Genomic DNA, 16,303 nt, shown 5'->3' on the forward strand with positions numbered 1-16,303 from the left:
CCTCGGGAGGAGGGACGCGGCGACGGCGGGCGGGCACGGGGCTGGCTGCCGGGTTTCAGGAAGCGCCGCGTTCTTGGGGCCACCAGCGCCGAGCCCTCCGGGAGGTGAGTGGGGCCTGAGCCTTCGGGGCGGGGACCCCGGGAGGGATGGCTCGGCTAAGACCCCGAGCGCCCCCGGGCGCATCCTGGCGGCAGCGGAGAGCCGGCCTGGGGCGCGGGACCCGCAGGGGGACTCTTGGGCTCTGCACCGCTTCTCTGGGCTTCGGTTTTATTACCTGTGAAATGGGCGCCCATGGTGGGCTCTGGGGTTGCTGGGCTCTGGGATGGAGGACTGGGGACCAAACGCAGGAGGCTCTGCAGCCCACCTCTGGCTCACCCCTTTTTGGGGGGCTTGAGGGTGTTGGGGGTGCTGAGGTTTGCTTTTTGCCTGGCGGAGAGACTGGGAGTCTGGAGCTTCCAAAGGCCACTTCTTGGTTACTGAGTCCCAGAGAGAAGGCCCTTCCCCCCAACCCCCCCTGTGAGGCAGGATAATCTTTAACCGCCCCTTCAGCTCTGTCCTGGGGAGCCTGGGAGGGTCTCTGAGGACCTGGAGAGACCTGCCCTGCCCCACATGCCAGGTGATTCCACCCACAGGCCCCTTAATTGAGCTCTCCGCCCCCCACCTGGCCCAGGCCCAGCCAGTTTCTCTATCTGTCCTCCCCATTTTGCAGATGAGGAAACTGAGGATCAGGTGGGGGGTGTAGCCAGGTGGAATTTAAACCCAGGGCTGCTCCCTGCCTGGCGCCCAGGGGGTGTCTTGGAAGGTGGTGGGGGTGGGGGGGGCGCTTATGGCTGCCCTGTGTCTAGAACAAGGGTTTCTGCTGGGGGTCATGGTGGGGGCGTGCAGTTGTGTGTGAGCTTTGCTCTGGGATGCTAAAACCTGCTAGAAGGTTTAAGCTTCACCACTTTATCTCTGGGGTGATGACAGCAGGGCAACTCAGTGAAGAGGTGGCGGGGTATGAGGGTCAGGCCAGAGTCATCTGTGAGGCTAAAAGTGGGGCCAGGAGTTCCTGTCATGGTGCAGCGGAAATGAATCCGACTAGGCACCATGAAGTCTTGGTTCTATCCCTGGCTTCACTCAGTGGGTTAAGGATCCAGTGTTGCTGTGGCTGTGGTGTAGGCTGGCAGCTGTAGCTCTGATTGGACCCCTAGCCTGGGAACCTCTATATGCCACTGGTGTGGCCCTAAAAAGCAAAAAAAAAGAAAGTGGGGCCACTGTGGCCCTGAACCCCTGCTCTGCCACCCACTACTTTGTGACCTTGGGCTCCTCCCTTAGCTGAGGGACAGAGAGCTCATCTGCAGAATGGAGGGGGTTAGGCTGAGGGTGACTCCCAGGGCCAGGGTGAGGACAGCTGACCTGTGGGGGCCCCACACGGTACCTGCGGTCCCTGCCATCTCTATGCTTGTGTTGGTGGTTGTGGCCCCAAACATCTTTTTTTTTTTTTTCCTCAAACGTCTTAATGGAGGGAATGAAAAAAGGTAATTGACCATTTCCACATTTCTCCAGATCATTCTGTTTGAATAATGGTGGGAACCAGAGGGGCTGGGGACTCCTCTTTCTCACCTTTATTGGTAAGTCACAGGAAGGAGAGGCTCCCCCAAACAGTAAATGGCAGTCATAGACCAGGCAGGCTCAAGGTTGTAAAAAGCAGGATATGTATTTGTTTGTTTTGTCTTTTTAGGGCCGCACCCGCGGCACATGGAGGGGTCGAATCGGAGCTGTAGCTGCCCGCCACAGCCCCAGAAATGCCAGATTCAAGCTGCGTCTGTGACCTACACCACAGCTCACAGCAATGCCAGATCCTTGACCCACTGAGCGAGGCCAGGGATTGAACCTACATCCTCATGGATGCTGGTCAGATTCGTTTCACTGAGCCATGATGGGAGCTCCAGGGTGGGGTCATCTTGAAGTGAGTTTTCCCAGGTGTAGGGAATGGTCACCTGAGGAAAATGATGGGAGAGAGAGCCCTGCATTGAAGATGAGGCCTGGGATTTCCCAAGCTAACAGCCGCCTTATATCCAGGCCACGGTCTGTGGACACCCCTCCCACCTCATCTGGTGTGAGCGGGGCTTCAGCTATTTACTCTTTTGTCCATCACACCCTCCTGAGAAGCCACCCTGGGCCAGCCCTGGGCTGGGCACTGAGGTACCTCGGACCGCAGCCTAGCCCCAGCCCCAGGGGCGTGAACTGGGTGCTCCAAGGGAGCCAGTGAGATGGGAGGGAGGCTGCCCCTCCTCATGGCTGCCTCACTGGGCCTGGGATTGCCCCAGTGCCAGCTGTGGTCTCCAGGCAGGCAGTACCACACCCAACCAGCAAGCACCCAGCAAGCAAGCATGTACAGGAGGTAATGGGAATTAGGTGTTGCCACTGAATGGGGGTCAGGAGAGCAGGGCTGCGGGTGGCCCTGTGACAGGATGCAGGATACTCTATCAAGGTGGCGTTTCAGGTGTTCCCTTCGTGGCTCAGCGGTTAGTGAGCCTGACTGGGATCCATGAGGATGAGGGTTTGATCCCTGGCCTCGCTCAGTGGGTTAAGGATCTGGCGTTGCCTTGAGCTGTGGTGTGGGTCGCAGATGCAGCTTGGATCTGGCATTGCTATGGCTCTGGCGTAGGCTGGCAGCTGTAGCTCCTATCAGACCCCTAGCCTGGAAACCTCCATGTGCTGCGGGTGCGGCCCTAAAAAGACAGAAAGATCTGGAAAGAGCATTCAGACAGATGGACCTGACTTCACCCTGTCACCAAGTGGTAAAACTAGGGTTTGGAGAGCTGCGAAATTGTCCCATTTGCCTAGAGTATGCAACATGAACAGGAAGGACAAGGGATCAGACAGGCAGGGGCTGGGTCAGACCCAGAAGCCCTAAAAGTCTTCCCGGCTAGGCTGGGAAGTACAGGCCGGATGTGTGGTCTGGAAAGGCCTGCAGACTGGGGGCCAGGCAGGGAGTTGGGTCCTGGAGGGGGGTGGGTTGGGGGGAGTCATCCAGGCCCAAGGCGTGGGGCCCCAGGTAGGGACGAGAGGGGGCTGGCTGGAAGGTGGAGGAGAAAGAGAAATGCGAAGGCTGTGGCCTCTGTGCCTGGCACACGGTGCTCAGTAAATCTCTGTCTCATGGTTGAGTGCCCAACCACATCCTTTTGAGAGGGCTGGAGTCCTTTGAGGTCCCTCGTGCATTCCCGGGAGGGAGGGGGCCACATGGAGCTGGTGGCTCTAACCACCCCCACCCCAGGCCCCCCCGACCCGCTCTCTACCTCAGTTTCTCGAATTTGACTCTGGGAAAGACACTCCAGGCCCCTCCCCAACTCATGTGGACCTAGGGACCAGCTCCTCTTCTTGTCACATCCAGGATCTGGGGGGCCAAGGGAACATTTCATGCCAGCAGGCTCTTCTGGAATGCTCTGCATTGCCAAGCTGGGATGGAATTTACCTGTTAAAGATTAATTCAGATCTCTTGAGATACTTGTGGTCCTGGGCCCTGCAGCTGCCGCTCTGAATTCTGGGTGCAAGATTCTGTCCAGCTTCAGCCAAACCTGGGCTGCGTTAGTGGTCATTACGATGGCAGCAAGGATTTATTGAGCGCTAGACCCTGAGCCAGACACTCAGTAGATTTAGACGCAAAGCTATGCTGGTACCCTCAGAGAGAGGACCTGAGGTTGGGGTGACGAAGGCACTTGCCCAGCGTTCTCTCAGCTGGCAAGGGCCAGAACGGAGATCTGACCTCCATTTATCCAGTTCTAAAACCCATGCCCTTAACTTGCAAGGTGGTCTGAACCCATCTGTGTAGACCTGGGGTCATGAGAAGACAGTCCGGAGCTTAGAGATAAGAACCTGAATTGTTCAGACAGGCCTGGGCTTCAGTCCTAGACCCGCTGCCTTCCCTCCAGGGGAGCCTGGGCAGGTCACCTCTTTGCTCTGAGCCTCCATTTCCTCATCTGTCAAATGGTGCTCTTCTGTCCCCTCTTTGCAAGGACAGTCCAAGGCACACGAGTGGGGCTCTGAGCACCATCTTCTTCCTCATCCTGTCCCCTGGCCTGTTCCAGGGCGCGTTTTCCTCCAGCTCGTCCCCAGGGCACCCTCCGAGAGCCCCTCTGTGCCAGGTGGGCGGGTGGAAGGTAGCAGGGGCAAAGCTAGACTTGCATTTGGACAATGGTTGCTGTCTTTTCAGCTCTGAAATATTTACGGGCATTGACTGAGTGCCAGAAGCTGTCAGAGTTTCCTACTTTCTTGATTTGATGCTTAAAAACAGGGCCAAAACCTAGCTACCTGCTTCAAACCCTCGCTCTCAGTGAGTTCCCTTCCTCCTTGTGCCTCAGACAGTCTCCAGAGCGACGCTGACTCTTCAGAGTGTAACCAGTGTCTCTTGCCTGACATTCACCTTGACGCTGTCAGAGCATCACCCCTACTGGAGGTGGGCGGGGCAGGACTGCTGAGTCCCATTTTACAGCTAAGGAAACTGAGACTCAGAGAAAGAAGCAGTTTGCCTAGGGATTCCCTACTGGCCTTTGGAAGAGCTGGACCTGAAAGCCAGATTCCATTGACTCTGGTCCTCTTGGGTTCCCTGAAAAGCCCAGTGGCTGGCTCAGCTTCCTTCCTGGAAAGCTGCTCGCCTCTTCCTTCTTGGGAGTATGACCCATGCCTGTTCACATTCCAGCTCAGGCACTCACTGCTGTGTGACTTCAGGAAGTGACTTAACCTCTCGGGTCCTGGGGATGCCACCTGGGGTCTGCTGGAGTTCAGAGCTCTGCCAGTTGAGGGGAGCTCGTGTTATTCTGGCTGCCACTCCTGCCCCAGCTTGGACTTGCCTTGCCTTGGGTGCCCTTGGGTCCCTGTGAGCTGTCCCCCTGGCTGAGCAGGAATGAGGAAAGGAGGCCCGGCCCTCACTTTTGCTGTGACTCGGATTTCCTTCCCATCTCTGAGCCCCTTCCTGTTCATCGGCTTCCCTTTTCTGCCCTGAGCCCTACCCACTGCTGGCTGTGTGACCACAAGCAGGTCACCCCACCTCTCTGAGCCTGTTTCCTCATCCATGCAGGAGGGTCACAGACACCACGCCAGTGGCATTGGGGCCCCTCCCCACTCGCAGGTCTGCCCCAGATGAGGTCAGAGGGCAGGAAAGGCTATGGAGGGAGGTGGTGGCGTGGGGGGCAGACAGGAGGGCCATTGACCAAATGGGAATACTCTTATTTTTCTTTGGGTGGTGAGTAACAGTCGCCCCTCCCGCCCCCACCCTGCCTGCCACACAAAGGGCTCCTCAGTCTCACTGGACGCCTGTTTTTCCCTGAGGGTGGAATGGCCTGGCTTCCATCCGGCTGACCTGGAGGGCTGACCACCTCTGGGAGAGCTCCTCAAGGGGGTGTACGGGGCCCCACTTCCAGCATGTGTCCTAATGGGCTCCACAGGCTCAGGGTGGGGGTCCCCAGTAAGCTGGGGCCAATTGACCTCAGGCGGGACCTGTTGGTCATTTCACTCCTGTCCCTGTGCTCCTTGGCAGAGAAGAGGTGCTCAGGAATGCCTGTGGAGGGAGCGCCCTGGTGGCCTAGTGGTTAAGGACCCTGCATTGTCATTGCTGTGGTGTGCATTTGATCCCTGTCTCAGGAACTTCCATGTGCCATGGTATGCCCCCCCCCAAAAGGAATATCTGTGGACAGAGAAATGGATGAAGGAAGGAATAAGTGTGCACAACAGATGAGCCAACAAGGCGGGGGGCATCAGGAGAACCTGCCTACTCAGATTCAGACTTGGGCAAGTGCCCTGGTCTCTCTGAGCCTCAGTTTCTTCATCTGCAAAATGGACCCATGATAGCTGTTGCCCTCACTGGGGAAGGGGGTGAATTGAACCTCCTGGGTCAGAGAGCCCAGCATGCAGTAGGTGCTCAATACATTAACTGTTGAAGGATGAGTGGGGGTGGAATTTAGCTAGCTGGTTAGTTGGGTGGAGGTTCAGCTGTGACCATCTGTCTGCCCTACGGAGAATGATTTAGCTGTCTTTGATTCATTTGTATCCATGAGTTCGTTCATTCGTTAATCCATCTGTTCATTTACTCAACAAGTATGTCTTGGACATCTTCTCTGTGCCAGTCTCACTGGCAGGCAGTGGGACTCAGTGGTGACTGGAGCAGAAGAGGTCCCTGTCGTCTGGGAGCTGTGTGTGTTCCCACTATCTGGGGCTGCCCTCTATGAGGCTCTGACACCCACAGCATCCAAGCAATCCAGGGGTGGGTCCTGTGATTAACTCCCTTTTAGAAATGAGGAAACTGAGGCTCAGAGAGGTGCAGTGATCCGCCTGGGGTCGCACAGCTACTAAGTGGCAAAGCCACGATTCAAACTCTAAGTCTGTCTGCGCCAGCCTGCCCCAGGGATTCCAAGGGGTGTTGCATTAGAAGAGTGACCTGGAGTTCCCGTCGTGGCGCAGTGGTTAATGAATCCAACTAGGAACCATGAGGTTGCGGGTTCGATCCCTGCCCTTGCTCAGTGGGTTAGCGATCCGGCGTTGCCGTGAGCTGTGGTGTAGATTGCAGACGCGGCTCGGATCCTGCGTTGCTGTGGCTCTGGTGTAGGCCGGTGGCTACAGCTCCGATTGGACCCCTAGCCTGGGAATCTCCATATGCCGTGGGAGCGGCCCAAGAACTAGCAAAAAGACCAAAAAAAAAAAAAAAAGAGTGACCCCAGGGAGAGGGCTGCATAGACTCTGAACTCAGATGGGTTTGAAAGCAGATGCTTGGAATATTCCCTTCCTGTTGAGTTGTGACCTTGGCTGGGTCTCTTGGTCTCTCTGAACCTCAGTTTGCTCATCTGTGAAATGGGGCCCCTCACCTCCATTTTCCCCAGATGTGCTTTATTCATCTGAGAATGGAGACAATGATGCCCACCTTCCAGAGTTATTTTTTGGATTAAGACAGATAGAAGGGGCTGTGACGGGTATCAAGGAGGGTAGGCACTACCGCGGGCTTCCAGGCTCTCCTCTCAGCCTTAATTCCAAGCAGTTAGCCAGAGACAGTAGACTACTTTTGGCACAGACTGGATGGAGGCAAGGCGGGCCGGGGCAGAGAGAGAATCTCACACTGGTTTTCTGCTGCCTGGGGCTCCCTTCCCGGGCTCCTGCCTGACCCCTCCCTTCCCTAGGTGTCTGCTCTCTTCTCTGACTTGGTAACCTTGGGGCCTTGGCCTGTGGGTATGAGGGATGGAGGGCTGTGTGTAGGTCTGGGTGGGTGTCCTGTCTCCTCTGGGCCTCTGTCTCCCAGCTGGGGAATGGAAGGGAGATGGGAATGAGGAGGGAAGAAAACCCTTTCAGAAGGCAGCATCTCCTTCGGAGCCAGGACGTCTGGGTCCCAGCCCGGGCTCCACCCTGACATCTCCCTAGCTGTAAATTGTGGGAAGGTTAACAATGAAAAAGCAGCTGCCATTTTTTGAACACTTACTGTGCACCAGGTGCTATCCTAAACTCTTGATCAGTGATTCAGTCATTTATCCTCCATTGTCATTCAGTCCTCACAACAGCCCTTTGTTGTAGAAGCTACCATTTTAATTAGTTTTTTGGCTGCACCTGTGGCATGTGGGCATTCCCAGACCAGGGATCGAACCTGCACCGCAGCAGTGATCAAGCTGCTGCAGTGACAACACCAGATCCTTAACCTGCTGCACCATATGGGAATGCCCATCATGTTTTTGTTTTGTTTTGTTTTTGTTTTTGTCTTTTTGCCATTTCTTGGGCCGCTCCTGCAGCATATGGAGGTTCCCAGGCTAGGGGTCGAATCGGAGCTGTAGCCGCTGGCCTAAGCCAGAGCCACAGCAACGCGGGATCCAAGCTGCGTCTGCAACCTACACCACAGCTCACGGCAACGCCGGATCCTTAACCCACTGAGCAAGGCCAGGGATCGAACCTGCATCCTCAACGGATTCTAGTTGGATTCGTTAACCACTGCGCCACGATGGGAACTCCACCATGTTATTTTTTTTTAATTTAGAACGTGAATGTACTATCCAACCAGTAATTATAAAGCAGATACAAGTTCCCCCCTCCCGGGTGGCAGTAATTATTTCCCCCATTTTACGGATGAAGAAACCGAGGCCCAGAGAGAAGTGTCTTGCCCCTGGCCACTCCACTGGGAAGTGGCAGGTGGGGAACAGAACATAGGTTGGGTGGTTTCTGAGGCGACAGAATCTTCCCTGGGGATCGTCTCTGTGCCTGTGTCTGTCCTCTGGAAGAGGGGCCAGGCTAGGGAGAAGGGGCCTCCATCCTTCTGGGCCGGAGCTGGGTAGCATCACGTTCCAAGCAGAGCTGAGTCAGAGACTTGGGGGCTGAGCTCTGATGGGAGGGCATGAGGCAAGGGAAGAAGGAGCCGGAGCCTCCTGGGACAGGGATGTCGCGTCCTTGAGCCCTTTCTATGTGCCAGCCCCTGTGCTGGACCCTTTATGAGTGTCTAACCTCACGACATTCCACGTTGCTCTAAGGAAATTGAGGCTCAGGGAGGGGAAGTGACCTGCCTGAAGTCACCCAGCCTGGTAGTGTTGATGTATGATTCGCATGCAACTCACCCTTTGAGCGCGTGCAGTTCACTGGTTCTGTAGCGTGTTCAGAGGTATACAGACATCACCTCTGTCTCAGTACATTTTTGTCACCCCCACAGTGAACCCCATACCCATTAGCAGTCACTGTCCCCCGACACCCCAGCCCCTGGCCGCCACTAACCTGCTTTCTCTTTCTATGGATGTGTCTATTCCGGACATTTCATGGAAAGGGGATCCTCCCATGTGGCCTTTTGTGTTAAGAGGTGCAAGCTGCCTCCCTGCCTTCCAGGGCTCCCACCCTAGGGCCAGGGACTGTGGAATTGACCGGGGGCCTGTGAGAGCTTGGAGGGGTGTTCGTGTGCATGTCAGAATCTCTCTGGCCAATAACTTGCCAAATGACCGAGTGACTGTCGTGGCCACACTGGCCTTGCCCTCTTTGGGGCCTGGTGAATCACCCTGGCCCTGCCCCGCCTGGGTGGTGTGAGCTGGAGGGGGCACCCTCCTGGGTGGGGGGACCCAGTAGGACACTGGGGCTCTGTCGGCCCCGGACAGGCAGGCACTGTGCAGCAAACAGGAAGCGGGCTGGGCCGAGACCTGCTAGGTAAACACGGGCTGGCTGGGGAAGGTGCCGGTCATGGCGGGATGATCCCTGCTGCTGCCGCCTGCCAGGCCCCGGGGAGCCTCAGGCAGCCTGGCAGACAGTGGCTTTCACTTGGCCAATGGGCTGAGCTGCCAGCGGCAGCTGCTCTGAGGTGACTGCCAGAGTCCCAGGCCCTGGGCGCCAACACTCTGCCCTCCCTGGAGTCATACCTTCCTTGGGCCTCAGTCTGTCTTTTCATCCCTCTCCTCCTAATAATGATAATGTAGTGACACTGATGGTGCTGGCAGTAGCCATCCACTAATCAGTGGCTACAGCTCTGATTCCACCCTTAGCCTGGAAACCTCCATATTGCCGCGGGAGCGGCCCTAGAAATGGCAAAAAGACAAGGAAAAAAAATGTATATATATATATAGGTAAGAAAACAGAGGCACAGAAGGGCCAGTGGACTTGTCCAGAGTCACACAGCTGCCCCAACCCCCGGAGGAGACCACTCTTCCTTCACCTCCACCTTTTTCTTCTCTTTCTTTTTTTTTTAATGTCTTTTCGTCCTTTTAGGGATATGGAGGTTCCCAGGCGAGGGTCTAATCAGAGCTGCAGCTGCCTGCCCACACCACAGCCACACCACCACCAGATCTGAGCCTCGTCCTTAACCTACACCACAGCTCACAGCAACCCCAGATCCTTAACCCACTGAGCGAGGCCAGGGATCAAACCTGCAACCTCATGGTTCCTAGTCAGATTTGTTTTTGATGTGCCACAACAGGAACTCCCCTTTTTCTTCTTCTTCTTTTTTTTTTTGTCTTTTGTCTTTTTGTTGTTGTTGCTATTTCTTGGGCCGCTCCCGCGGCATATGGGGGTTCCCAGGCTAGGGGTCGAATCGGAGCTGTAGTCTCCGGCCTACGCCAGAGCCACAGCAACGCAGGATCCGAGCCGCGTCTGCAACCTACACCACAGCTCACGGCAACGCCGGATCGTTAACCCACTGAGCAAGGGCAGGGACCGAACCTGCAACCTCATGGTTCCTAGTCGGATTCGTTAACCACTGCGCCACGATGGGAACTCCCCCCTTTTTCTTCTTAAGTCCCTGTAAAGTATCTGCTGGAGGAGTAGGTCCTGGGGCCACAAAGGTCGTAGATCGGCTTCTGCCTCTCAGGAGCTGGGCAACCCTGAAAGAGTAACTTTACCTCTCTGAGCCTCAGTTTCCTCACCTGTAAGGTGGGGAGATCTTTTCTCTCTCTTGGTACCAGCAAACCTCGGGATGCGTACTCCTAGTCCCTTCCCCATCCACACCATCCCTTCAGGACCGATCTAGAATGAGAGGCTATTCTGGGGTCCTGCAGGAAGTGGGGGCCCCCGGAAGGAGGGAGGGGGAAGTGCACTGAGTCTGTCTGGGAGCAGAACTGTCCCCTGGTCTGCCTGCCCGCCCCCATCCATCCACCTCCTCACCCACTCACGAATCTTTTCTTCTTCTTACCTTTCTTCTCCTCATGTCTCAGGCCCTGCCAGTCCTCAGTGCCCCCTGCACCTTCCCAGCTCCACACCCTCAACCTCGCCCTCTCTGCTCTTTTATCCCATTCCACTTGTCAAGCCCCAGCCTGAATACCCCTCCTCTTGCAGCCTCTCCCTGTGCCCATCAGGATCACTGCGACTTCCTCCTGCTTCCTTTCAGCACTTCAGCGGCCCTTTGCCTTATAGTTTAAGAAAGCAAATATTTACTGATGCCCGGGCATGATGCTGAGTGCTGGGGAGACAGCAGACACAAAACAGTTGCTCCTTCATGGAACTAAAATTCTAGAGGAAAAGAGAATTTGGATAAAAGAATGATATAAGTAAAGGTCAACGTTTAATCGTGAAGGAGTTCCCTGGTGGAACTAGAGGTTAAGGATCTGGCATTGTCACTGCAATGGCATGGGTTTGAAACCTGGCCTGGAACTTCTGCATGCTGTGGGCGTGGCCAAATAAAAAAGTTTAATCATGAAAAGCGTTATGAGTTCCCGTTGTGGCTCAGTGGTTAACGAACCCGACTAGCATCCATGAGGATGTGGGTTTTATCCCTGGCCTCACTCAGTGTGTTAAGGATCTGGCATTGCTGTGAGCTGTGGTGTGGGTCGCTGACTCGGCTCGGATCCTGAGTTGCTGTGGCTGTGGTGTAGGCCAGCGGCTACAGCTCCGGTTCGACTCCTAGCCTGGGAACCTCCATATGCCGCAGGTGGGGCCCTAAAAAGACAACAAAACCAAAAAAAAAAAAAAAAAGAGAGACACTATAAAGGGAGGCACATGCTACTCTAAGAGTGAACACAAGGGAGCTGATTTAGACTTGGAGCGGGGAGGCAGGAAGGCTTTTCAGAGGAAGTACAGCTTCAGATGCCACCCTAAGAATGGGAGCTGGTGGAGGAAGAGCATCTCAGGCAGAGGGAACAGCCCAGGCAAAGGCCTGTGTGTGTGTGGGGGGGTGCACGATGAGCCATCCCCCTTCCCTCCCAGACTGTGAGTTCAATGCGCTTCCCCTCTTTTATACCTCCCTGGGTGCCCTGCACACAGGTGGGACTCAGCAAATGCCCATGAGAGTGTACTGATCTCAGCTCCCTGGAATTCTTTCCCCCTGGGGTGGAGCAGCCCCTGCATGCCTAAACTTGCCCCCAGATTTAAGCAGCTTTCCTCGGCCGTGTAATCAGGAGGATGGGATTTGACAAGTACATGCCAGGGTTTCCATGAGATCAGGCAAAGCCATGGGGTAGTGGAAAGGATGGACCCCTGCCTCCACCCTCTTCCCTGGGAACAGGGGAATGAAGCTAGAGACCTACCCCACCCCTGTGGAACCCGGGAGTCTCAGAGAGAAGACACCTGCAGTTCACCCAGTCTTGCAGTTTGCTATTTATCAAGGGCTTATCCGTGCCAGGTGCTTGACTCAATTCTTATAATCCTCACAGTGACCCAATTAAGAGCCCCAAGGGCAGGTGAGGCAAATAAGGCTCAGAGAGGCTAAGTAACTCGCTCAAGCTCACCCAGCTAATGAACAGTGCGTCTGGGAGCCAAGCCCCCATCTGTCTGATGTCAAAATGCAAGTTCTTTCCATGCCCGCCTCTCCCTGCCATGTGCCCCTTCTTCAGGGGAGGGAGTGCCCTGACTGATCCCCAGGGGTCATCAGAGCAGGATGCCTGACCTTCAGCCACGTTTCTGGAGAGCCTGGTGTCTGACCCAGGCAGAGAGGAAGGCGTAGGGACCCTGGCTCAGTCCTATGCCTCCTCACCCTGCTCGGGACCCCTGCACCCCTGAACTCAGCCACCCCGAGCCTTTGTGGTCTAATGAGCTCTTAACGCCACCAGACATGCCTCAGCTTCTTGCTTTGTCTCTAGCTGTTCTCTTTTCCCACCAGGTCAGCCCCAGGAGGGTAGGAATTCTTTGTCTTGCTCACTTCTATGGCCTGAGACCTGGCACATAATAGGTGCTCAATAAATATTTGTTAAATATATAGGCGAATGGTTTCTAATCCTCCTCCTCTTTTTTTAATGTCTACACCTGCAGCATATGGAAGTTCCCAGGCCAGAGATTGAATTTGACTGTGACCTATGCCACAGATGTGGCAATGGCAGACCCTTTAACCCACTGCGCTGGACTGGGAATTGAACCCACACTGTCACAGCAATCTGAGCTGCTACAATCTTAACCCACTGTGCCACAGTGGGAACTCCTCTAATCTTGCTCTTTGGGCTCTAAGATTTAGATCTCTATCTGTCCTGCCACAACTGTCTGTGTGTGGACTAGGTCTATTATATGTCTATAGCTAAATATATATAGTTTTGTTAAAGCGTTTGGGTACTTAAAAACGCTTGAAATCTGATCCACTGAGTTAAATGAATACTGTGGTGACACAGTGTGTGGGGCTGTTCACACTCTGCAAACATGTCCTTCCTTGAGCCCCTGACACACATTGCGTGCTGCCAGCTGCAAAGGCGTTCCCAGGGGCTCGCAGTGGGCACATGCGCATGTGCGCACTCACAGGGCGCATCCAGAAGAAACACAGACATTTCAACGGAGAGGAGATTCTAGAGGACTCTCAGCCTTGCTCCCCACCCCGCACCCCTCCTTCCCCTTAAGTCTGGCATGGGTTTGGAATGTGTAATAACAGCCTTCAGGGCGAATTAGAACAGGGAGTGAGGCTCCATCCCCAACCACAGAGAACCGGGCAGTGTTGGGGAGGGGATTGCCACAGAGCAGGGTGTGTGTGTGTGTGTATACACATGTGTATGTGCATACTGGTGTGTATACACACGGGTGGTGTGGTGTGGAAGGAGTCCAAGGTCAGTCCAGAGGCCCTCTTCAAGGCCATTCACTCTGTGTGGCGTCTCCGAGCCTCAGTTTCTTCAGCTGTAAAACGGGAGCAGTAGCCCAGCTTTGCTCACCAGACTGGCAGATTCACTAAGGGAGAGAGGGGCGTGAGCGGGGCAGGGGTGGGGGGCGTCTGGTGAATGTTAACAGGAGCTGTGAATACCAGGCTACAGTAGTGCCACGTGTGTGTGCCAGGGTGGGGGGAGGGGGGTGGAGGACAGGTAAACTGGGACCGTATCATAATGGTGTTGATTAAAGCATTTATCAAGCACTTACTGGGTACCCAAGAGATATCTGAACTGCCTGTTACCGCAGCCCTATGGGATGGAAGCTGTTTTGCAAGCCTTATTTTATGGGTGGGGAGAACTAGGCTCTGAGAGGTTAACATGGGCTGGTAGATTCCCCCCGAGGCTGTTGTGCACCTTGAACAAGATTACTGTAAAGGTTTGGCATGACACCTGGTCCCCGTCAACTGAGGGGTTAGGGTGATCCACAGCCAACTGCCCGGATATGAATCCTGGCTCTTTCACCAACGTGCTGAATGGCTTCGGGCAAGTCACTTAACTTTTCTGAGCCTCAATATCCTTATCTGTGAGTTGAGAATTAAAGCACCTGCCTCCAGGGCAGGTTTCTCATCCCCAGTACAATCGGATTTTCAGGCTGGGTCATTCCTTGTGGTGGGGACTGTCCTGGGCATTGTAGGATGTTGGATGGCATCCCTTGCCTTGACCCACTAGATGCCAGTAGCACAATGTGACAACCAAACATGTCTCCAGCATTGCAGAGTGTCCGTGGGGCACAGTATGGCCCCCTGCTGAGAACCGAGGATCTAGGGTTGCAGTGAGGACCCAGTGAGAGTGTGTGAAACACCTGGGCTCACGACGTTATCACGATAATGATGGGGTTTATTTCATAATTATAACTTCACCATAATTAATATGCTAATATTGATCCCTGTGTGCCTTGTGAAGCCTATGAGCTGTGAGTGAGTGGCTGAGGGGGGATTTGAACCTGTGGCTGGGCTGACTCCAGATCCCCTATTGTGGAGCCCCCAGAAACCCTGGATGCTGTCTGGATTGGGATTTCTTAAGGGAGGGGGTGCAGTCACAGTGGGGTTTGGAGGGGCCCTCCCAGCTGCCTCCTCTGGCCCCTACCTGAGTTGGGGGATATCCAGCTCCATGCAGTGACGGGTGCCTTGGGAAGGGGTGCAGTTATTGGGGAGGTGTTGACAGCAAAAGCCCATGCCCAATTCCTCCTCTTCCCCTTACCGTGGGGTCCCCAGTAAGATGAACAGTACTGGACGCCCCCTCCTCACCTCAGCACACCCCTATCCCTGCATTACAAAGCCCAGGCTCACGATGCTGCCACTAGGGGTCTCCCTCTCCCACCTGACAAGTGGATGGGGGCTAATGTCCCCTGAGGTCCTACTAGATGTGGCACCGAGTAGGTGCTTCAAATTACTGAGGTCTTTGCCATCTCCCAAGAATTCTAGGAGGAGGTGGGATTACCCTGGTTTTCCAGGTGGGGAAACAGGCTCAGAGAGAGAAAGTGTCTTGCCCAAGATCACACAGCTGCTAATTAACCAGGACTAAGACAGGAACCAGGTTTATCTGATTTCAGCATCAGTACTCCTGGCCCTTCCTTCCTCCTTTGATTATAATCATAGACAGCCCCTAATTTAATGTTTGGGTCGATCCTGGACATGCTGATCTCATTGAATTCTTCCTGCAAATGTATGAAAAAACTACTCCCTGTACCTATTTTACAGATGAGGAAACCAAGACTTGGGTAGCTCAAATGACTTTTTCAAGGTCATGCTGCAGGTAAATAGCAGAGCTGGATTTGGAGCTCAAGGCTAAAGACTCTAAAATTCAGGCCGTCCCTCCCTGCTGGTGCCTAGAGGGGGCCAGCCCCTGGCCGGAGCTCTGACCCTCTGTGTGCCCTGCTGTTCCCGCCAAGAGAGGCCTCTGGCAGTGCCCTAGCCTTCCCTCCTGGTAGCCACAAAACAAACAAGGTGGGAACCAATCTTTATTTTTTCTTCTGCTAATGCGCAGGGAGGGAGAGGCAGAGAAAAAGAGGGCTTTTCAGACTTTTCCCTGCAGCCCGGGTGGGATGGTAGGAGTTCCAGGAAACTCGCCCTTGGTGCTCAGCCCTCCCAGTGGTGTGCTGGGGAAGGCAGGGGCTGACAGCTAGCCAGCCAGCAGGGCCTCGCCCCTCCCTTGTCCTTGCTCCTGTCTAAACACTGGGCCTGGGAGCCAGAGTGCTGGGTTCAAGTCCACCTCTTCTCCTAACAAGCTGGGTGACTTCCCTTTTTTTTTTTTTTTTCTTTTCTCTTTTGGCTGCCCTGCGCACATGGATTTCCTGGGCCAGAGATCAGATCCGAGCCACAGTGGCGACCTAAGCCCCACCTGTGGCAACACCTGATCCCTAACCCACTGTGCCAGGCCGGGGATGGAACCTGAGTCCCAACCCTCCCAAGACACTGCTGATCCCATTGCACCACAGCGGGAATTCCTGACTTCCCCTCTTCAAGCTCCATTTTCCTCATCTGTGAAATGGGAACACATAATACCTTTGTCAGCAGGTCATTTGTCCATGGGGTGCCCTCCCAGGTGTGGGGGACAGTGCAGGAGTGAACAAGACAGATGCATTCCCTGTCTCTTGGGGCTCACAGCCCGGAAATTGACTAATCCTACCAAGAAATGGTCAAGGAGGTCTTCCCAGAGGAAGGGACACAGGTTGGGAACACAGGTGGGTAGGCATTAACCAGGCAAAGAGGGAAGGAAAGGGCTCTGTGCTTGGCACTGGGAGGAGCAGGGTTTGTGCGCTGCAGGAAGGT

At 54.8% G+C, this 16,303-nt stretch overlaps 1 protein-coding gene across 2 annotated transcripts in view; it reads left to right on the top strand.

Moving 5' to 3' along the window:
- Positions 1 to 16,303, top strand: part of TRPV4 (transient receptor potential cation channel subfamily V member 4) — a 44,046-nt gene continuing 27,743 nt past the window's right edge. For both annotated transcript variants that reach the window (XM_047761394.1, XM_047761395.1), the window contains exon 1: positions 1 to 104. The gene's annotated coding sequence lies outside the window, so the exon portion shown is untranslated. The remainder of the gene's footprint in view (positions 105 to 16,303) is intronic.

Source organism: Phacochoerus africanus, chromosome 15, assembly GCF_016906955.1.
Source record: "Phacochoerus africanus isolate WHEZ1 chromosome 15, ROS_Pafr_v1, whole genome shotgun sequence".
NCBI classification, from domain to species: domain Eukaryota; kingdom Metazoa; phylum Chordata; class Mammalia; order Artiodactyla; family Suidae; genus Phacochoerus; species Phacochoerus africanus.